Here is a 23,291-nt window from a genome sequence, read left to right on the forward strand (position 1 = left end):
CCCCCCCCCCCCCCCCCCACCTCCAAGTCCAATACCACTGATGTATGCTTTGGACAAAATTTTATGTTTTTATATAGATAGTATTAATCACTGGTTCACGTATCTGTCGATGTAACCTCTGTTTCACAAAGTCAGTGAACGTCCTTGGTTCATTTTTGTAGCTCTGTTATCAGAATGTATATCATTGTCTATCTTTAACGTTTTTTTATTAAATCAAGGTGAGCCGGCCGGGGTGGCCGAACGGTTTCTAGGCGCTACAGTCTGGAACCGCGCGACCGCTACCGTCGCAGGTTCGAATCCTGCTTCGGGCCTGGATGTGTGTGATGTCCTTAGGTTAGTTAGGTTTAAGTAGTTCTAAGTTCTAGGGGACTGATGACCTCAGAAGTTAAGTCCCATAGAGCTCACAGCCATTTACACAATTCAAGGTGAAATCGCTATCCACCATCTCCATCATTCCCCTATCAGGTACACCAGTAAGTACGTATGAAGACGATGCTTTCTGCTGTCGAGACTATGCAGCAATTTAATTCAGTTCCCAGGGGCGTGTTAATTTGACCTGCCCTGTAGACAAGAGCAAGTCCATTATAACTATCCGGGCTGTTATGCCATGGTCGGTTGATGAAATTTGTCTCAATTCCCAACGTTTCGTCTCCGACTGCGGGAGATATCTTCAAGGGGGTCCGTAGGTCGATGGAAGGTCCAACACACCCACTGGCTCGCTATTGACTGCTAGTGGGTGTGTTGGACCTTCCATCGACCTACGGACCCCCTTGAAGATGTCTCCCGCATTTGACTGATACGCCTCCTTTAAGGCGAGGAGATTCACTGAGTTTTCATTGGGAACTCTGAACATTTGTCCCAGCTTCATATCCGTAGACCCAAGCTTCATCTCCAGTTACATGAAGTCCGAATGCGAATAAAGACGGTCCTTGAGCTCCGTGAAAACTGACGCACCATTTTCCCTTTGTTCTTCAAACTAAAGTCTGGGAACAAATTTTGCACTCACTCGTTTCATTTGCAAATTATCGCTTCAAATGCTTTGCACGGACCCGTAAAAGATTTTAAGTTCTTTGATCAGTTCTCTAATAGTTATCTGCTTGTTTGAACGAGTACTGTTCACCTTTTTTGACCCTTTTCCTTCTATTTTTGAAGTTAATGGATGTCCCAAAAGTTGCTCGCCTCCTGCCTATTGTACTCCGCTTTTAAATAGCTGATACCACTGTTTGCATCTTCAGAGTTACAGCATCATCGCCATACAACAATTCCAACATTTCATGAAGTTCTTTAGCAATTTTTTGCAACTTGAAACAGAAATTGTTCGAAAGCCATGATATGCGACATACACGGTAAGCACAATTTCACTCCAGCGTATGTGGAGAATGACTGAGAAGTCAGAACGTGTTCCATATTGACGCTGACTATCTTAACAGATCGTGCTACCAGAAAAAATGACATCAAATGGTTGTAACGTCGACATTTGCTGCTAATAAAAGTCATTCAACTGATTTCTGACCATACCTTGTATATAGAAGCAGGAGAATAAAACAAGGCAATTACAGTTAAGAAATGTAAGTTGACGGATTTTCACGTAGACCTTTCCCGTATAGAGGTGATGAATTATACTTAGCCTCAACTAGTATCTGGGTCTATTAGGACGTCGTGTTTAAAGCAGTCAGTACTCGCAGTGACGTTAGAGAAAGATTTTGGAGACCAGCATTCCGGGGGTAGGGTATAGCGGATGATGGAGAATATCCAGATTAAAGGACGATAAATTTGTAGGTAGCAGATAAATTATATAAAAGGTATGAAGCCGCGCGGGATCAGCCGAGCAGTCTAAGGCGCTGCTGTCATGGACTTTGCGGCTGATCCCGGCGGAGGTTCGAGTCCTCCCTCGGGCATGGGTGATTGGGTTTGTCCTTAGGATAATTTCGGTTAATTATTGTGTAAGTTTAGGGACTGATGAGCTTAGCAGTTAATTCCCATAAGATTTCACACACATTTGAACATTTTTTTTTGAAAAGGTATGAAGCATGAAGAGAGTAAATGTACAGAATTATTAGTGACAGAGTCTTTATTTTCGAACAGTCACTTTAGAAGTTGTGATATACGAAGTGTACTAACATAAAATATACGTCGTTGTTAATATTAATCTGATTGTGACAAATAAGATGTTCAAATGGCTCAAATGGCTCTGAGCACTATGGGACTTAACTACTGAGGTCATCAGTCCCCTAGAACTTAGAACTACTTAAACCTAACTAACCTAAGGACATCACATACATCCATGCCCGAGGCAGGATTCGAACCTGCGACCGTAGCGGTCACGCGGTACCAAACTGACGCGCTTAGAACCGCACGGCCACACCGACCGACAAATAAGATGTGTTTAATTAGCCCTCATCCAAGGAAATTAATAGTGAGGGGTAAGAGAGTAGTTCATCGCCAATTTGATCTAAAGTACCGATGGAAAAACAGTGTCGTGACATTCTGATATTACAACGTGGTGGCTTGCATGTCAGGAAGTGAATATTACTAAGTCAGTTCACTTTCCCAACTTCCTGAATCTGGACACGAAAAGATACTAAAACCGGTTGCAGGAGCAGCGCCAACTAAAGGGGCTTAAAACAAACCCCCTGATAATCTGCAAGGACTAATAGTTATTATCAACCTCACAGACATGTTTTCATCTAACTGAGGTCAAGTGGGAAGATCGTAACTACTAGCAATTGATAACACACTCGGAGATTCTAGTAATTCTTAAAAAATCACGTAAATGGTTTCGCTTCAAACTAGCAAACTACAGGGTGTCTCAAACCTTTTGGGTCAAATCGAAACAGGTGGTTCGTAGCTCTACAACCGAGTATGTTGAGATAGGGAACCAATGGTCGTAAATACACATTTATGGTGTTATAGACATACACAGCGTAACTGCATAACAACAACTCACCTCATAGTAATTGTTCGAAATGACGAACGCCAGTGTCAATGCATGCATTGCAAATCGGTGGTGCAGTTCTGACGCACTCTCGCGAAGATCCGAGATGTCTGTTGTACACTGGAAAAGGCAGCAGATGATAAACAGCGTATACCCATGACCATCAAAGAGACATACTGTATACAGTTTCGCTCATAGTACGTGTGTCATGTGACAACCGCATGCATTGCACGGGTGCCTTAAACCGTGCCACATGCACATCCCTGGTTTCAGTTGTCCATTGCATCAGACAGCCTGTGATGTGTTCGTGGCTAGGTGTGTTACTCGTCACAAATTTAACGCACATTGAGGCAGGATGTAGTGCCCGTAAGACGTCATCCTAGTTGGTAGAAGTTTATCTCCGTGGATCACAACTTACGAGAGACGGTGTCGTGCACGCCAAAGAAGTGTTCGAAAACCAGACTTTAAGAACATGGTGTTGGATCGTGTGGCCGACCACCCAGCAACAAGCCTCCGTCAACTAGCCCGTCAAATGCTCATTTCAAACGATACAATGTGGAGAGGACTGGTCATAAGCAACTTGTGCGAGCACATAGATCAACGAATTTTGAGCTCTGCGTTCACTCCTGTGGAATGATTATCCATCGCAACGCTATAGCGCCGAACTTCGTACAGTTTGCATTGTTAACGGATGAGGCCTCGTTCACCCGTGATGGTGGTTTCAAAAGATGCAGCAGCTATGTCTGGAGGGAGGACAATTCCCAATGCTATCCAGTCGGTGGGCACCAGCAACTCTTTTCCGTCAACGTATGGGCAAGCATTCTCCAATATCACCTAATAGGGCTTACTTGCTGGCTCCCCGTTTGTCTGACCCAGTCTACCTGGTGTTCCTGCCACAGTTCTTGGCGATCACACGGCTTGTTGTCCACAAAGGGATGTCGTTTCAACACGACAGCGCAGCAGCCCACTTCGATGTTAATATCTGCGAGCAACTGAACAACACGTACGTTCGCCGTTGGCTTGGAAGAGGAAGTCCTGTCACATGGCCAGCGCGAGCGCCGTTTCTCAGACTTCTGGAAGTTTCCCCCTTTGTGTTACGTCAAGACATTGGTGCATGGAACCCCTTAAAACGGGTGCAGTACTGATCGCAAGGCTCCAAGCTGTCTATCTCGGTGTACATCAGGAACCACCAATCTCCGAGAAATTGCGGCAGAGCTTCACGCGCCGGTTGTATGCATTGAGACTGGCGTTTATCCTTTTGAACAATTACGATGAGGTACATTGTTATTATGCGGCGTATGCTGTGTATGACCATAACCAATAAATATGCATTTCCCATCATTGGTTCTCTATCTCAATGTAATCGGTTGTGGACCCTTTATCACCCGTTGAATACGCCCTAAAAGGTTAGAGAGGGCCTGTACAACGTTTCCCTCAATGACCATTTGTAGAATGATATCAAAGCAATAACCGCAAGTCTACAAATCACAGGGACGCAACTGGTGAAACTCAAGAAACATTTTCAGCAAATAATTACACATATTGAGCCTCTTGAGTCACTGGCCTTTAGTACTTTCATTTAAACTCAAGTAAATGCCAGCCAGAAAAATATATCATGGTGGTATAAGACGTGTATGAAGGTGCAATGACGCAAGTCAAGAGCAGTGCAGGTGCAACAAAGGCATTTCCAGTGAAAGTAGGTCTACATCAGGGAGCTGCTCTCAGCCCATATCTCTTTGACCTTGTCAAAGATGTGAAAAAAGAGGCACCTTGAAACATGATGTCTGCCGATGATGTAATATGTGAACCCGTCCAGGAGGCACTTCAAGACAAGCTTGAACAGTGGAGAAAAGCTCCAGAGGAATGGGGAATGAGAATTAGCAGGGTGAAAATAAAGTATACAAAGGATGCCAAATATCTATATATTAACCTGCAAGGAGAACAACTGACGCTCATCAAGAAATTTAAATACCTAAGCTGTTACATGCAAAGTGATGGAGGACTAGAGGCCGAAATACAGCACAGGATAATTAGTGGATGGATGAACTGGAGGAAAGTGAGCGGAGTACTGTGTGGTATGAAGGTTAGTTGCAAAATCAAAGAAAAGCTTTACAAGTCTGTGGTGAGGCCTGCGATGCTGTATAGTGCTGAAACTTGGCCAATTACAAAAGCCCAAGGGAAAAAGATGGAAGTGGTCGAAATGAGAGTGTTAAGGTGGATGAGAGGGGTGACATGAAAGGATATGCTATGGAATGAGTACATCAGGGGAACAGTCAAAGTGGGGTCCATAGGAAAGAAGATCCAAGAAAGTAGGCTAACATGGTATGAACATCTGCAGAGAAGAGCGGAGTACTACGTCGAGAGAAGAGTTGAAGACCTAGAAATCGAAGGACCAAAAAGAAGAGGAAGACCGAAACTGAGGTGGAAAGACAAGGTAGCAGGAGACCTACGGGAGAAAGGATGGCTCAGAGAAGAAGCACTGGATAGGCATTTATTGAAGAGAAGGATCCAGCAAGGAAACGCCGATCCCACATGACGTGGGAAAAGGCTGAGATGATGTTGAGTCTTGACCCACTTAAAATCTTGACCTGGTGTATCACTCTCTCCAGGATACAAACAAGAATTGAACGAAACTTCCTGGCACATTAAAACCGTGTGCCCGACCGAGACTCGAACTCGGGACCCTTGCCTCTCGCGGGCAAGTGCTCTACCAACTGAGCTACCGAAGCACGACTCACGCCCGGTACTCACAGCTTTACACGGTTTTAATCTGCTAGGAAGTTTCATATCAGAGCATACTCCGCTGCAGAGTGAAAGTCTCATTCTGGAAACATCCCCCAGGCTGTGGCTAAGCCATGTCTCCGCAATATCCTTTCTTTCAGGAGTGCTAGTTCTGCTAGGTTCGCAGGATTCTGTAAAGTCTGGAAGGTAGGAGACGAGGTACTGGCAGAAGTAAAGCTGTGAGTACCGGCCGTGAGTCGTGCTTCGGTAGCTCAGTTGGTAGAGCACTTGCCCGCGAAAGGCAATGGTCCCGAGTTCGAGTCTCGGTCGGGCACAAGGTTTTAATCTGCCAGGAAGTTTCATATCAGCGCACTCTCCGCTGCAGAGTGAAAGTCTCATTCTGGAAGAATTGAACGTTAAGCCAAAACGTTATGACCACTGGCCGTCGCGACGTTAGATGCCGCCCGGTGGCGTTGCGGACATGTGACACCGAAACAAAAGTATGTAAGCGGAGCAGACACGAAAAGGGGACCACCGTAACGAAGATATCGGCTGCAAATGGGGGAATCTGGTGAGATAAGCGACTGTGATAGAGGGCAGATTATTATTATGCAGAGCCTGTCAACGAGTATCTCGAAAATTTCCAAACTGTTCAAATACTAACCTGCTACTGTTGTGAGCTTCTATGGAAGGAGGTAGAAGGCCAGTGAAACTACTACCAGAAGCTAAATGGTTGGACAGCCACGACTCTTGACAGAACGTCAAGTGTTTTGCAACGTCTCAGAAGTAACATCCAGCTTCTCGTAGCCATATTATACGATTTTGTTCAAACTCAGTGAGGTGCTGGTAATTGCGTCTTTGTCGCCTGAACACTTTCCACACTAAGCCCGTATGCAGTACGTTCTCGCAAACGCAGCACTTTGGACGGAGCCCCAATACCGTTCGTTGCTTTGTTTCCCGCTCATTTGCTCCGCGCATTTGTAATACGAAAATGTAAGCTGTACGTTTCGTCAATTGAACTGGTGGCAAGAATAGTTCATTTACTTTCCGACAGAGGTCACTGTGCAGCTTGAGCGTAGGCAAAGGTTCTCACGGGCACAGTCGCATAACTTCCGATTTGGGCACAGTGTATTTTGCGTGTTTTCATTTTGTGAGCAGCATGGATGTTTTTGATGGTTTTTTCCGGATCAGAGGAGGAAAACTCTAGATATTGATCACGAACCTTCAAATGTATTTTCTGAAACTTCCAACGTATCAGGTAGGCCTACTGGGTTATATACACTCCTGGAAATTGAAATAAGAACACCGTGAATTCATTGTCCCAGGAAGGGGAAACTTTATTGACACATTCCTGGGGTCAGATACATCACATGATCACACTGACAGAACCACAGGCACATAGACACAGGCAACAGAGCATGCACAATGTCGGGACTAGTACAGTGTATATCCACCTGTCGCAGCAATGCAGGCTGCTATTCTCCCATGGAGACGATCGTAGAGATGCTGGATGTAGTTCTGTGGAACGGCTTGCCATGCCATTTCCACCTGGCGCCTCAGTTGGACCAGCGTTCGTGCTGGACGTGCAGACCGCGTGAGACGACGCTTCATCCAGTCCCAAACATGCTCAATGGGGGACAGATCCGGAGATCTTGCTGGCCAGGGTAGTTGACTTACACCTTCTAGAGCACGTTGGGTGGCACGGGATACATGCGGACGTGCATTGTCGTGTTGGAACAGCAAGTTCCCTTGCCAGTCTAGGAACGGTAGAACGATGGGTTCGATGACGGTTTGGATGTATTGTGCACTATTCAGTGTCCCCTCGACGATCACCAGTGGTTTGCGGCCAGTGTAGGAGATCGCTCCCCACACCATGATGCCGGGTGTTGGCCCTGTGTGCCTCGGTCGTATGCAGTCCTGATTGTGGCGCTCACCTGCACGGCGCCAAACACACATACGACCATCATTGGCACCAAGGCAGAAGCGACTCTCATCGCTGAAGACGACACGTCTCCATTCGTCCCTCCATTCACGCCTGTCGCGACACCACTGGAGGCGGGCTGCACGATGTTGGGGCGTGAGCGGAAGACGGCCTAACGGTGTGTGGGACCGTAGCCCAGCTTCATGGAGACGGTTGCGAATGGTCCTCGCCGATACCCCAGGAGCAACAGAGTCCCTAATTTGCTGGGAAGTGGCGGTGCGGTCCCCTACGGCACTGCGTAGGATCCTACGGTCTTGGCGTGCATCCGTGCGTCGCTGCGGTCCGGTCCCAGGTCGACGGGCACGTGCACCTTCCGCCGACCACTGGTGACAACATCGATGTACTGTGGAGACCTCACGCCCCACGTGTTGAGCAATTCGGCGGTACGTCCACCCGGCCTCCCGCATGCCCACTATACGCCCTCGCTCAAAGTCCGTCAACTGCACATACGGTTCACGTCCACGCTGTCGCGGCATGCTACCAGTGTTAAAGACTGCGATGGAGCTCCGTATGCCACGGCAAACTGGCTGACACTGACGGCGGCGGTGCACAAATGCTGCGCAGCTAGCGCCATTCGACGGCCAACACCGCGGTTCCTGGTGTGTCCGCTGTGCCGTGCGTGTGATCATTGCTTGTACAGCCCTCTCGCAGTGTCCGGAGCAAGTATGGTGGGTGTGACACACCGGTGTCAATGTGTTCTTTTTTCCATTTCCAGGAGTGTAATTGAAAAATATCGTTAAGAAATAAAATGCTTTTACCATAAAAGCTAATATTTGCTCAAATCATTTTGATATTTTGATAGCGGTTTATAAGAGTATTTATTTATTTATGGACAGATGAAGATAAGGGCTCTAGTACTGCTGCTTGTCCTCATACTTCGCAAAACGTGATCACTGATGTGAGCAACTAGTCAGTATTTGACAACCAGCCTGAGTCACCAGTGTTCGATAGTGCTAGTGGTGTGACTTTGCAGATGGGTGAAAATTATAGTGAATTTGAATCCTTCTCAGCCTTTCTCGACGAAAATTGAAACAATCGGGTATGTAGGACTAAAATTTATGAAATGAATAAGAAGTAATATATGAACAGGAAATCTGTGTGGCAACGGTGGTCAGTAGTAAAGATATATGAAATGTACTTGTTTTTCTCTATTATTTTGCATATTAGTCTAGTGAGGTTGCCGAAAAGAAGAGATTATTTGTCAGAGGACGCATTTATAAATACTTCATGGGCGAGCAAGGTAATTAGTAGAGACATATTTACTTTATTTACTAATTTTGTCTACGTTGCACTGGTACGACAACACGAAATTCACAAAACGAGGTCAGCTATGATATGAACCACTGCACAATAGGCCTTTCCACCGTTCTTCTGTCACAAAGTGTACGAATAACTCCAAACCAGATGTGAACTTCACAATTGACGAAGGAATATTCCCCTTCAGAGGCAGAATAGTATTCAGTGTTTATTTGAATAGCAAACCAAATAAATACAGAATCTGACTTTACTTATTGTGTGACTCTACAACAGGCTATGATTTGAATTCTGATATTTACACAAGTAAAGCAAACAATATAGATAACTTTGTCTTGTCAGTAATTGGGAGATCGTGTGGAAATTATTTTGGCAAAACACACTGCATTTACGTGGATAGGTTTTATGCAAACCATGGCGTGTTGGACTATCTGTGGCGGAATAAAACCGGGGATGTAGGCACTGTAATGAAAAACAGGACCTGTCTACCTAATGAAATGAAGACTATGAAGCATAGGAAAGTGGAAATGATGTTTTGGAGGAATGAATATCTACATGCTGTAAAATTGAAATCAACCAGGGATGTGTACTGTTTTTCCACCAAACATCGAGCAATTTCAACCGTTATTAGCGCCATAAGTAGAGATGAACAGGTAGAGAGACGTAATCCAGATGTTGTAATGGACTATAACAAGTGTGAAACTGGAGTAGACAGAGTTGAGGTGCATCCAAGCTACTATCCTTTCTGTCGGAAGACACTGAAACTGTAAAAAAAGGTTTTCTTTTAGTTATTTCTTTTAGCAGTAGTGAATACTTGGGTTGTGTACAAATAAATAATCAAAAAGGCAACATCTCTGGTGTGCTTCATGAAGGCCTCAGGTAAGCAGTCAGCAACTCATGTTGGTGTGGAACAGCCTCAAGATTCACGAGGTGGACCAGCACCAAGTGTGGACAAAGTGCTTGAGTGACACTTCCAGTAAAGCTCCCAGCTACAGCATGTAAACAAAATGTGTTGTAAAGTGTGTGCAGACGAACGGTAAAAGAAACTGGAAGGAAAAGAAACACGAAGGTGGTGTAAGCAGTGTAATGTGGGTCTCTGCGTACCAGCATGTTTCAAAGAGTACCACACCAGAATAAATTACGCTCGATATAAAATAAGCTACAACTCTGTACTGAATTTTTCTTGCACGCACATGATTTTTTTAAACAAAGTGCTTTTGTACACGCTCATTTCTTTCAAACATTCGAAGTAATGAGCTTCAGAAGTTAGAATTTTTTCTTTTCCTGGAAAAAATTCGATTTTCAAAATTCTAGAAAAAATATCACTTACGTTCACAAAAAAATTGTATAACAGCATTAGAAAGAAGAAGTTTCAAACTTTAATGGAAATAGTTTACTGTCTTTACATTTTCTTCATGACTTCTAAAAAAAGTGAATGAAACTCTTGAAGTGGGTCAGTCCTTAGCGACAAAGTATGTCTCAACGGCTCAGTGTGGAAGGTGTTAAATGCATTCTTGGCTAACACCAACTCACTGCATCCAATCTCAAAACGAACGATCACGACCGTTACAGCGTGTACTTGAACCAAACCTGATTTGCGTCCTCATAGAGGCACTCCTAGCGACGCTCTTATGCGAGAAGCGTGAAATCTGAATAGACGTCGTCATCCAGATGTGGAAAAGCCTACAAACTTTCGTATACATCGCACAGCTCCTTCTTCGCGCTGCGTTTTTTTTTTTTTTTTTTTTTTTCTGTTTCGTGATTGTGTTACTTCTCAAGTAATCACTCCTACTTTTAACACACAATAATTGTACAGGGATGAATGAGGTATCATTGTAAAGGTCTTATTAACCGGCTTATAATGTCGCATACAGATTTTGCGCTTAAGCGTAGTATTTGTGCCAAATTTTAACATAAAAGAGACTTTATCTGTCATAGGCAACAGGCCTTCATGAAACACCAGTTTCATACCTATATTTTACGAAGCTAATTTATTGCTCCAGAATAAGAGATTTCCTTTTCATATTATAACAAATACCACTTTGTTCTAAAGTACTTATAATTTTTATACAACATTATCACAGATGAAAACCGTGACCACTACGGTAGCCCACTGCGTCTGCCCGTCGTAAAAGTTGCCTTCCTAAATGAATATACATTTTGAAACGACAAATGTATTTGTAATTGTCGCCTTGAGTTGCGATTTACCTATTGGTATTACGGCATAACGTGCTCACTGTAGCAGGGCTCAATGCAATTACGATTAATGCTCAGCTGATTGACACTGGGAAAACCGTTGTAATAGCACGGACAAACTTAACACCATCTGCTTGAAACATTCCTTTTCAGTTGGCAAGAAGGCGTGCCTATTAAAACTGCGTTTACTATCATTATACATGGCTATTACAAATGATTGAAGCGATTTCATAAATTCACTGTAGCTCCATTAATTGACATATGGTCACGACACACTACAGATACGTAGAAAAACTCATAAAGTTTTGTTCGGCTGAAGCCGCACTTCAGGTTTCTGCCGCCAGAGCGCTCGAGAGTGCAGTGAGACAAAATGGTGACAGGAGCCGAGAAAGCGTATGTCGTGCTTGAAATGCACTCACATCAATCAGTCATAACAGTGCAACGACACTTCAGGACAAGGTTCAACCAAGATCCACCAACTGCTAACTCCATTCGGCGATGGTATGCGCAGTTTAAAGCTTCTGGATGCCTCTGTAAGGGGAAATTAACGGGTCGGCCTGCAGTGAGCGAAGAAACGGTTGAACGCGTGCGGGCAAGTTTCACGCGTAGCCCGCGGACATGCTGGAAAATTGGCTCATGCCACAACTGGAGACCGACAGCGCCGACTTCATCTTTCAACAGGATGGTGCTCCACCGCACTTCCATCATGATGTTCGGCATTTCTTAAACAGGAGATTGGAAAACCGATGGATCGGTCGTGGTGGAGATCATGATCAGCAATTCATGTCATGGCCTCCACGCTCTCCCGACTTAACCCCATGCGATTTCTTTCTGTGGGGTTATGTGAAAGATTCAGTGTTTAAACCTCCTCTACCAAGAAACGTGCCAGAATTGCGAGCTCGCATCAACGATGCTTTCGAACCCATTGATGGGGACATGCTGCGCCGAGTGTGGGAGGAACTTGATTATCGGCTTGATGTCTGCCGAATCACTAAAGGGCCACATATCGAACATTTGTGAATGCCTAAAAAAACTTTTTGAGTTTTTGCATGTGTGTGCAAAGCATTGTAAAAATATCTCAAATAATAAAGTTATTGTAGAGCTGTGAAATCGCTTCAATCATTTGTAATAACCCTGTAAAAAAACTCGCAGAGACAAACCCTTCGAAGGGCAGGAATGTATTTATCAAATCTCGTCTCTACTCACGGTCATTTATATGTAGCCTTTTCAACCGTAACTAAATCAAATAACGTTTGTGTATCTCTTAAGGAAAATGAAAAACAAAAAGTACACGAGGATTACTTTCTTACTTCAAATATCATTTACATCGAGGTACTGTAATGCTCTGTAAAGTATTTTGTTGAAAGTTATGTGCATCGAAATGTATACTGGGTGTTACAAAAAGGTACCGCCAAACTTTCAGGAAACATTCCTCACACACAAAGAAAGAAAATATGCAATATGGACATGTGTCCGGAAACGCTTACTTTCCATGTTAGAGCTCATTACTTCTCTTCAAATCACATTAATCATGGAATGAAAACACACAGCAACAGAACGTACCATCGTGACTTCAAACACTTTGTTAAAGGAAATGTTCAAAATGTCCTCCGTTAGCGAGGATACATGCATCCACCCTACGTCGCATGGAATCCCTGATGCGCTGATGCAGCCCTGGAGAATGGCGTATTGTATCACAGCCGTCCACAATAAGAGGACGAAGAGTCCCTACATTTGGTACCGGGGTTGCGTAGACTAAAGCTTTCAAATGCCCCCACAAATGAAAGTCAAGAGGGTTGAGGTCAGGAGAGCGTGGAGGCCATGGAATTGCTCCGCCTCTACCAATCCATCAGTCACCGAATCTGTTGTTGAGAAGCGTACGAACACTTCGACTGAAATGTGCAGGAGCTCCATCGTGCATGAACCACATGTTGTGTCGTACTAGTAAAGGCACATGTTCTAGCAGCACAGGTAGAGTATCTCGTATGAAATTCATGATAACGCGCTCCATTGAGCGTAGGTGGAAGAACATGGGGCCCAATCAAGACATCACAAACAATGCCTGCCCAAACGTTCACGGAAAATCTGTGTTGATGACGTGATTGCACAATTGCGTGCGGATTCTCGTCAGCCCACACATGTTGATTGTGAAAATTTACTATTTGATCACGTTGGAATGAAGCCTCATCCGTAAAGAGAACATTTGCACTGAAATGAGGATTGACACATTGTTGGGTGAACCATTCGCAGAAGTGTACCCGTGGAGGCCAATCAGCTGCTGATACTGGCTGCACACGCTGTACATGGTACGGAAACAACTGGTTCTCCCGTAGCACTCTCCATACAGTGACTTGGTCAACGTTACCTTGTACAGCAGCAACTTCTCTGACGCTGACATTAGGGTTATCGTCAACCGCACGAAGAATTGCCTCGTCCATTGCAGGTGTCCTCGTCGTTCTAGGTCTTCCGCAGTCGCGAGTCATAGGCTGGAATGTTCCGTGCTCCCTAAGACGCCGATCAATTGCTTCGAACGTCTTCCTGTCGGGACACCTTCGTTCTGGAAATCTGTCTCGATACAAACGTACCGCGCCACGGCTATTGCCCCGTGCTAATCCATACATTCAATGGGCATCTGCCAACTCCGCATTTGTAAACATTGCACTGACTGCAAAACCACGTTCGTCATGAACACTAACCTGTTGATGCTACGTACTGATGTGCTTGATGCTAGTACTGTAGAGCAATGAGTCGCATGTCAACACAAGCACCGAAGTCAACATTACCTTCCTTCAATTAGGCCAACTGGCGGCGAATCGAGGAAATACAGTACATACTGACGAAACTAAAATTAGCTCTAACATGGAAATTAAGCGTTTCCGGACACATGTCCACATAACATCTTTTCTTTATTTGTGTTTGAGGAATGTTTCCTGAAAGTTTGGCCGTAGCTTTTTGTAACACCCTGCGTATAAGGATGTACAAACTCATGATCATTACTTCTTATCGTACGGTTCGTTTTTCATGATTCCCTTCATTCCCACAACTGCCCTTATTACAACGACTACACTTATTCCAAATACTGTCATTATTTAAAACTATAAAAATGCGAAAGTTTCGCACGGGGCCCCTGGTGATAATTAGTTCACAACAAACTACAAACTTGTTATAATTAATTCTGCAGGGCCTGCTGGAGAAAGGCACTGTATAAGCAGTCACTCGTGACTTTTACTAAAGATTTTGTTTCGATACAAACACAAATGTTTTTTTTTAAACTAGCGGAACAAAAAAAACATGGAATTGCACCTCCATTTACTAGATTTTGATCGGTATAGTTGCTGTTCACAGGTACGAAATAAGTTGATAATCGACCTTAGAATTCAAAAACAAGTAGTGTAGTGGGACGTGAAATTGAAGCGTCACCCATCCACCAGTGTCAGCCCAGTTGGCAGGTGAACATAAGTTAATTTACTGTTTTGTTTATGTATTTTTGTAATATTTGTAATGGCTGTGAATTATCTAAAGTTTTGTATTTATTTTTTATGTTTCATGTACGGAGAAGGCGGCGCAATGAACGGAGACAGCATCTTCACTGCCGGGACCAGAGAGAAAATTGCTGGCCACTATACATCGCGGGTCGACAGCCAAAGAGCAACAGAAGATCCTGAAACCAAGTTGTTGCGTCGTGCTTCTAAAAGTTGAAAATTAAGAATTTGTAATGTTTGTACAACAGTGACGTCATAGAAAGTTTAATCATGTTGTAAATGTTCAGTTGTATCTTGTCAAGGCTCAGGTTCACGTCTATATGTAGGAAGATAATAAACTAGTGGATGCTACTAAAGTTTAAATACGTGTTCCGAGAATTTATTTATGAAGGATTATGTAACGTAATTTATTTGACAAGATTATTAATTTTTGACAACGTTCATCACGAGTTTGAATGTTGAAAGTTTATTCAATGTAGTTCTAATATCTATTAAAGCAGATAACTTGCATTAATATAATTTCTGAGGAGAAACAAACGACATCTAAATTGAAAAAAAGTTTGCGCAAACCAATTGGACTGAGTGACGTAATTCTGCGCATACGACTCAAATGATGAGTTTTAATTACAGTTTCGTTCAAGAACCATTTAGAGACAAATTTTAAAAAAGAATTTAAATAATTTTGAAGTGCGTTGTAACTGATGTAGGTGACGAAGTCTGCACATGGTCATATGTCAAAAGAAAATCATTCATACAAAACTTACGTCGTTACACTACAGTAGCTTGTTCGTAAGTTGGGACATTCCGTTAACTGAAGCCTTTCTAGGCTAGAGCGAACACTGGAATAACTCACATTCCAACGTCTTCTCGTCTTTGCTTCGACAGCACAGCCACCTAGAGTTCTCTGAGAGTCTCGCAGACGTTCTTCTCATTAATTAGTGCTGGAAATACCTCTGGCTCGCTGAGTCTAGCGCCACTTGCTGCAGTTACAACGGGGACCACCCCTCCCACCCACCCCCACCCCTACCACCCCCTCCCAACAGCGCCTCCGAGTTCTACACTGAGCAAAACCATAAAAAGTGGCATCTGGGACCGAATGAACATTCACACTCCGGTCTGGTGCTGCCGTGGTCGTTGAGAGCGGCCGTAAGGAACGCAGATTAGCCATCGGTTTCTCGTGTCATACGTGCGGCACTAAAGTAATGCCAGCAAACAGCAAGAACCAAGGAGCTAGAGAATACATACACGTTGATTAATGTGGGAGAATTGGTATTTGGTTTTGTAAGCTACACACTTGCTCAATTTGTTTAGGAATTGTGTTTGGAGCCTTCTCAGCGTATAAATGTATGCACATACCCGGTAAAACGATAAAAGATTACTACATATACTTTTACAAATGTTATGTAACCGAGCTGCTTTTATGTACATTGATGTATTTGTTTAGTTGTGTAACACAATGAGGTGACAAAAATCATTGGAACCACCCAATATCGTGTCGGACTTCCCGGAATAGTGCAGCAATTATACGTGGCATGGACTCAACAAGTCGTGTGTCCACTGTGGCCCAGTGACTTCGCGCTTTGTCATCTATGAAAATTTTCTCGTTATTTGGGAACATGAAGTCCACAAATGGCTGCAGATGGTCTCCAAACAGCCAAAAATAACAATTTACAACCAATGACCGATTCATTATGATCAGAGTATCCAGTCGAGTCCACACCATTCTCGAGCCACAACCAGCTTGCACGGTGCCTTCTGGACAAATCGTGTCCATGAATCGTGAGGGCTGCACCACACTCGAACCCTCCCAACTATTACCAATTGCTGTCGCGGCTCATCTGACCAGGCCACGGTTCTCCTGTCATCTAGAATCCAATCCATTTGGTCGCGAGCCTAGGAGAGGCTCTACTGGCGATATGCTGTTTAGCGAAAGCATTTGCGTCGCCGTAGTCCACTAACGACAAATTGTGTCTCACTGTCCTAACGGGTAAGTTTGTCGTGCGTCCCACATTGATTTCTGCGATTATTTCAAGCATTGTTGCTTGTCTCTTAGCACTGACAACTCTACGCAAACGCCACTGCTCTCGGTCGTTAAGCGAAAGCCATCGGCCATTGCGTTGTCCGTGGTGAGATGTAAAGCCAAAAATTTGGTATTCTCGGCACACTCTTGACATTGTGGATCTCGGAATATTGAATTCCCTAACCATTTCCGAACTGGAATGTCCCATGCTCTTAGCTTCAACTACCATTCAGTGTTCAAAGACGTGCGGCCATAATGACCCTCGGAAATCCTTCTCACGTGAATCACGTGATCTCAAATGACAGCTCCGATAACGCACTGCCCTTTTATACCTTGTGTGCGTTATACTGCCACCGTCTGTATATCTGCATATCGCTGTCCCATGAGTTTTAACAGCTTGACGTAAAACTTGTTTTATCTACGTTCTCCTTGCTGTATACCTTAACACATATTATCTCTCCAGAATTTTGTGACCATAGAGAATCATGATAAATGCTTTTAGCATACATTGCAACATTTCTGCGACGTCCGGTCAATAAGATCGTTAGATATTGTTTTGTGACTGAAAACTTAGTTGCTGGATAGAAAGTATGTACAATGACGATATTTTTATATGCACTTTAGAATGTAAATAACAACTGCAACAGTCATTACTCCAACAATTACTTTTTGCTATCACCTATTAAATTTTAAATGAAGTAAATTTTCAGATTAGAAATTGTAGATTACTTACAAAGTGCTGTAATATCCTGTAAGCAGAAAGTTACCAGTTTTACATTACAACAGCGTATCATAGTAGGACTCCTTCGTACGTGAAGTAAAAAGTTCAAAGTGTAAATTACTCTGTGAAATAAACTTACTATCCTTTGCAACAATCATCTGTAGTCATTCTCATTTTGCAAGATTTGGATCTAAAGGATGTCCAAAAAAGAACAAAACTTTTGAAATGGTCACCATTTCTCTTCCGAACGTTGCACGATTTTCATCTGTTTTCTTTCTGACTAAAGTGCGCGTCATTTATGTTGGCGGCCGAGTTTAGGTTCGTTCTGCGTATCTGACGTCACAAAATACAGTCAGCCAATGAACTATGAACGACGTTGACAGATCTCGACTGCAGAGCAGAGCACGGACGAGTGTCTTCAGTTTTAGAAACATTCAGTCATAAATAAAGTAATAGAACAAAAGCAATGTCTTGATAGCAGACTTTGTTTTGTAGAAAGTTTGGAAAAATTCATTCTTTATACCAATTACTTCATATTCTATTAATTAATTAAACCAAACAAGCAATAAGACACCTAATTCAGGCGATAGCAAGGAAAGGTGTTTGTATCAATTTCACGAACCGCTTTTTCTCAATAAAGAACAGCGGTAATTGTTTATTTCCCACTGCACTTCGACGAAGTGCGAGTAATTCATAGGCACACCAACAGTGTTTGTCAGAATTTTGCGTGCCCTGTTAGAGTCCTTATGGAGGTATATTGCAGGCTCAGCTGCACTAGCATAACGGTTAAGGCGTTGGGTTAATAAGCGAAAGGTAAAGAGTTCAAATCTTGAGTGATACTAAACATTTTATTTATTTAAAAACAATATCGAAGTGACTTGCTTCACGAATTATATTCGTTTGAATGCAATTTTTTGAAATTTCTATTGCTTTGTCTCTTCATTAACCCTTTCGCTGCTGCAGTCACGTGCTCCCCGCATGCCGCGCTGTGCGCCATTTTGTCATCACTGCAGTGCTCGCCTGTGCAGACACATCGTGTTCCCACTGCTTTGACACACTTATCATTCGATTTCACAAAAACTATTTGGCCCAAAAATTAGATTTTTACATATCTTCTTTACTGGTACCTTCTCCCCATAAATGACTTAAATTTGTTTCGATGTTCAACCCAGTTACTGTGCAGCATTAAATGTAGTAACCCATTGTACGAAATTTTGAAGAGTTTGCAGAGGTAAAAGTCCATAGCGTATACTTTCCGTATGGTCGATTTTAGTTGCCACAACGTTGAGAATGAAATGTGGACAAGGTACCTAAATTTTATATGAAATTTACTGTAGAACAATATCTCATTTAATTTAAGTACCACATAGGTGTTGTATGTAATATTGAGAAATATTCCGTCTTTCGCGACTGTAATAAAAGTTTTATTTACACCGGGCGCATTTGGCTTTATTTGAAAGCACTTCAATCAATGAAAGGTATGGCACATACACAATGGTACTCATGTTCTCTTTCTTGTTTTTGTTCCACAGTCGCAGTTTTACCAATGGTATTTAAATATATTCCTCTTCTGCAACTGTAATAAGCGACTTATTTAGACCAGACGCGTTTCTCTCTTTTGAAGCATCTTCAGTGGACAGTATTTTGTCTCCTCCATTGCCAAGTCACCTTTCGTAGTTTTGTGTTGCGGTAACACAATATTCAACGTTTGTGTCGGCTGATCAGTGTTTTAGCAAATAAATGCTGTTTGTGTGTGCCACACACAAAAATTACATTTGACGTAGCTCAGCAGAGCACTTCACTGATAGACGGTATATTCAAGTCCTAATGTTTTTGTAAGTCCACAGTTTTGTTGAATGTACTTTGTCTACTTCCTTTTGATTGATTGAAGTGCTTTAAAATAAAGCCAAACGTGCCCAGTGTAAATAAAACTTTTGTTACAGTCGCGAAAGACAGAATATTTCTCAATATTACATACGATACCTATGTGGTACTTAAATTAAATGAGGTGTTGTTATACAGTAAATTTTATATGAAATTTAGGTATCTTGTCCACATTTCATTCTAAACATTGTGGCAACTAAAATCGACCATACGGAAAGTATACTCTATGGACTTTTACCTCTGCAAACTCTTCAAAATTTCGTGCAATGGATTACTATATTTAATGCTGCATAATAACTGCGTTGAACATCGAAACAAAATTAAGTCATTTATGGGGGGAAGGTATCAGTCAAGAAGATGTGTAAAAATCTCATTTTGGGTCAAATAGTTTTTGTGAAATCGAATGATAAGAGTGTCAAAGCAGATGGATCACCATGTGTCAGCACAGGCGAGCAGTGCAGTGACAAAATCGCGCACAGCGCGGAATGCGGGGAGCACGTCTCTGTAGCAGCGAAAGGGTTAATGCGGCCGTGGTGGGTTTACTTCATGAACCGCGCGCTCCCCCCTAAACGTAATCTTGCGAACTATGCTATACTATGGCGCTGCTTCTATTGGCGCGTGCGTCGTGTGCAACTGGCAACGCAGCAATCTCCCGCGTCTGGGCGGGCATGCGCGAGCCGCCAAGATAAAATAATTGAACTATAGTAACGGAGCGCTTTACGACAGGAATGCGTGCTGTCGTAGTGAACACTTTGCACAAACGTTGAGAATGTTACGCAGAGACTGTTCGCAAACTCCGTGGAATGTTTAATCAACGTAATGCACCGTGTATGTAGACTGTGACCAGACTGATTGCTAAATCTGAGAAAAGCGGTTGAGTTGTGGATCTTAAATCCTCGAGACTTCCTCATGTTAGTCGTTCTGTGGAGAACGTCACCAACGCGGCAGGTAATGTTCTTGTTAGTTGGATGAAATATATTCGCCGATTTTCCAACTGCATAGGTAGACCCGGTACGCAACGAGTTCTAAACGAAGATCGATATCTTCATGTCTATAAAATTCTGTTCTCGGCCCTGCATTTCGCTAAGGTATGACGGCGCAAGTTGTTGCATTCTTCGCCCATTGATCTTCTTACGGACGCACGAATTTATACTATGTTTTACCTGTCAAGATTGTAACGTTCTTTTCTCAACAGAGAGTGCAACAACATCCGTTCCCATAGCATTTTGGGAATATGATTATTTGTAGGCAGAGGATCTTTTTCCATCCTAATGCACTTACTTGACACATACGTCTAGAGAGTGTCTGTTTAAACATTGCCACAATTCTTCTACGTCCGTCACAATGGAACTAAATGATATCCATTCATGAAGCTAAGAACTGCTTATAAATTATCAACTATTTTTGCATAGATACTCTCCTAGCCTTCTTGTTGGAATCATTAACTTCAGATGATGACATCTTGATCACCAGTCCTTGTCTCTGTACTGACGCGGTCAGGTATGTTTGTATGTACACGGTATAAGACATTTCCATTGCATGTGGATTCTGTAATTAGTTGTTGAAGGCAGTTTTCGAGAAACGTTTTCAAAACTACTTCACCAATCTATACATGGTAAATTAGAGTAATTTTACTGCATGATAGGGGTATTTACATGATACTGGCTGTTGACTATTTCTGAATGATCCTTAAACTGTCACAGTGGAGCCGTGTGGCAGGCGAAAACAGCCAACGGTTAACTTGATTTCACCCTGACCTGTTATACGCGGCCAGGTAACTTCACTTTCACGCTGAATTTCGTCCCCAATATTTTTAGTCAACTGCAATGAACACTCTCCCTCCTGCGGTGTCTAATCTGACTCGCTGAAACCCTCAGATCTTTCTATATATGGTTTCAACAGGCTCTCGATAGCGAGAATAATTTGAGCTTAAGAACTATTCTGCAGGGCAATAAATTCGGGAACTACGTTACGAATCCTTCGACCATTTACTGATAAAATTATGACAGTCTAAGTACTCTATCACACACAGAATGGTCTGGTAAATGTCCCGATCTTAACCACTTATAAGCCGGCCGGACCAAGCGGTTCTAGGCGCTACAGTCTGGAACCGCGTGACCGCTGCGGTCGCAGGTTCGAATCCTGCCTTGGGCATGGATGTGTGTGATGTCCTTAGGTTAGTTAGGTTTAAGTAGTTCTAAGTTCTGGGGGACTGATGACCTCAGCAGTTAAGTGCCATAGTCCTCAGAGCCTTTTGAACCATATTAATCACTTAAAACATGTCTGTGACTGTTTGGAATAGCAGGAGAAACGTACCAATTGATATGCTTCATCAGTCTTATGACTCACTTTCTGACTCCTATTGGTGTCTCGTGTTGCATCTCGCAACTGAACACGCTAACTTGTCCTGTTCCCTGTCGACAGCCTTGTAATTGCACCAGTGTGTGTCTACGACCATCATCCGGCCCTTTGTTCATGGCTAGCGGTAAGAATGGGCTACAGTGTGACCCTCCGATAGCAGTGATATCTGTCCACGTAACTTTTCGGCACCTGCGATTTTTAGTTGCCATGTGTCACACTTCAGAACCGCAATTTATGAATTTAAAACTTGTATGCGTCTGCGACATTAACTCGTTATTTCTACTACACTGAAGGAAAAAATCGCAACATCAAAAAACAATAAATGAATAGTAATGAAATTTCGTGAATACAGTTGTATAGGTAACAAATTTAAGTCATTAACTTTGCAAGAGCGGAGGTTAATGTAAACGCGAGGTAAACCATTGAGAATACGAAATGCTGGTACATTAATAACCGGTGTAGCCCACAGAACGTTGTATGTAAACATGGAAACGTGCGTGCATTGTGTTGTACAGGTGCCGGATATTAGTTTGTGTGATGGAGCGCCGTGACTGCTACACTTAGTCCGTCAGTACATGGATGGTTGATGATGGTTGTGTATGACGCTGGAGTTGACGTCCTGTGATGTCCTGTATGTGCTCTATCGAAGACAGATCTAGTGATGGAGCAGGCCAGGTCAACGTTTCGACACTTTGTAGAGGATGTTGGGTTACAACAGTGGTATGTGGGCGAGCTTTATCCTGTTGGAAAACTCCTCCTGGAGTGCTGTTTACGGATAACAGAACAAGAGGCCGAATCACCAGATTAACGTACAACATTGCACTCACGGGGCGTGGTATAGCCACGAGAGTGTTGCTGCCATCATACTAAATCGCAATGCACGCCGTAACTTCAGATGTAGGTCCTGTGTGACTAGGCTACACACAGGTTGGTTGCAGGCTTTCACCTGGTCTCCTCCTCAACACAGGGGAATTAACTGTCACAAAATCAGAACCAGCTTTCATCAGAAAACACAACAGACTTACACTCCGCTCCTTAATGAGCCCTCGCTTGACACCACTGAAGTCCGAACGGTTGTGGTTTGAGGTCATAGGAATGCACTGTACAGGGCGTCTGGCTAGTAGCTGTCCTTGAAGTATCAGTTTGTTGCGTGACTGTGTTGCTGACTAATACTCAAATTGCTGCTGTAGATGGCGTTACGATGCCCCAGAGCCGTACGCCAAACACGATGACCTTCCCTCTCGGTACTGCCTCGTTGCCTTCAGGAGCCCAGTCTTCTTGCAATCGTACATTCTTCTGAACACCGCTGCCAGCAATCATGCACAGTGGATACATTCCTGCCAAATCTCTCTGTAATACTCAAGAAGGAACATCCAGCTTCTCGTAGGCCTGTTACACGACCTCGTTCAAGCTCAGTGAGGTGCTGATAGTGGCCTCTTCATCCCGACTAATATCAACCCTCCGTGTCCAATCTCAAAGGCAAGTGACGCTCACGATTGTTACAACGTGTATTTAAGGCAAACCTAATTCGCATCCTCATAGTGGCGCTACCAGAGCCATTCATATGTGTCTGGTATGAAACTGAATAGACATCATCTGTCAGATGTAGGAACCTGCATACGATCTTTTGTTTATGTGTTACAACTCCTTCTTGGTGTTGCGATTTTTCCCATCAGTGTATTTATCACTGTAGATATTACATTGTCGTTCAGCGCAAGTAGCAACTAACAGGTACT

Source organism: Schistocerca americana, chromosome 4 (genome assembly GCF_021461395.2).
Source record: "Schistocerca americana isolate TAMUIC-IGC-003095 chromosome 4, iqSchAmer2.1, whole genome shotgun sequence".
Taxonomy (NCBI): Eukaryota; Metazoa; Arthropoda; class Insecta; order Orthoptera; family Acrididae; genus Schistocerca; species Schistocerca americana.